Genomic DNA, 1,394 nt, shown 5'->3' with positions numbered 1-1,394 from the left:
GCCAAGTTTATATCCCCGAGATGTTCCTCCACCTTACTAGAAAAGAGCTTGGGATGAATCCTCTGGATTTCAGCCCCTCATTTAGGCAGTGTTAGTCCTTGCTTTGGTCTTTCTTTTCTAACATTCTCAGGATTGCCCTTATGGGAACTGCTCGCTGTCCTGTGTACATTGTACGGGGTATGCCCGGGGAGACTCACCTCCTAGTTATGCCACCTCCCTGGGTGCCTCATATGAGGTGATACAACTGCCCTGGCAGAGCTAATTAGAGCCACAGTAGTAGCTAATGTACGCAGCGAGACAAGGCATGTTAAATGTGCTTTGTTCTGTACATGTAACAGTGCAATGTCTGGTTCACAACACAGCCTGAGATGGAGGGTGTTTCTCTTAAAGACTGCTTTTCTTTTGCAGGTTGTCAAAATAAAAAACAGCCCCAAAGTTAAGTACCCTCTAGAGAGGACGCAGTACCCATTTTAGGCAGCATGAGATTCATAACTGTGCCAGGGTAAAACAAAGTGCTTAAGACATCTTAAATCAGCTCTAGACAAGTGCCAGGCAGCTTTCAAGAGGATTAATGTACAAACCAATAGGAGGTAAATGCCTTGAAATTCTGCTAGAGAAGAATCAAGTATAAACACTCTGAGGTACACTTAAAACTTGCCTTACCATTTAGTGATTAATCCAATTTTAAGTTGTGACTCCAATTTTTGGACTCAGTGACCAAAGCAAAACATTCCTTTTCCTTCCAGGCTTTATTAGAGATTTATTTATAATAGTGTAATACTTTCTGTACTATCTTAATCTTTACAAACTCTTGCACAACAGAATCCTCTAAATTCTTCCTGTCGATAAAGAGTTATGTTCTATCACAGAAGTATAAGACAGTTATACATTACTGTCTGTAAGAATTCTAGTAAATCTAACCTTTACTCTCAGTCATTATAAATGAAACCTTCCGGATGAATGTTCTTTCTGGTGCCACTAAAGGAAGCAGAATAATTATACTGTAAACTACATATAATGCATGTTTGTACAGGGCTTTAAAGTAGAAGGCAAACAGTTACATACACTATAAAGCCATTCTCCGTGTTTTATTAAGCCCACCTATGTCTTCTGTCAACACTACTAGGAAGTATTCTTTATGTAGAGTTTTCTGGTACATCTATTTCTTAGATACGCTATATAAACTACAAAGTACAGATTTCACACACATTTTGAAATGGACAGTATGCTATCTAGCCATAAATAGTATTTTCTTATATAAGACAAATGTTGAATCAATTTAATTTATTTGTAAACTTTAATGGCTGTGTGTGATGCTGTTAGCAACGATTTTGGCATATTTACCATTACAGTGATGGCTACTACTGCATAATTGCCTAGCATAATGCAAAACT

Source organism: Fulmarus glacialis, unplaced genomic scaffold, assembly GCF_000690835.1.
Source record: "Fulmarus glacialis isolate BGI_N327 unplaced genomic scaffold, ASM69083v1 scaffold46576, whole genome shotgun sequence".
Lineage (NCBI taxonomy): Eukaryota > Metazoa > Chordata > Aves > Procellariiformes > Procellariidae > Fulmarus > Fulmarus glacialis.
This window is presented reverse-complemented; position numbering follows the sequence as displayed.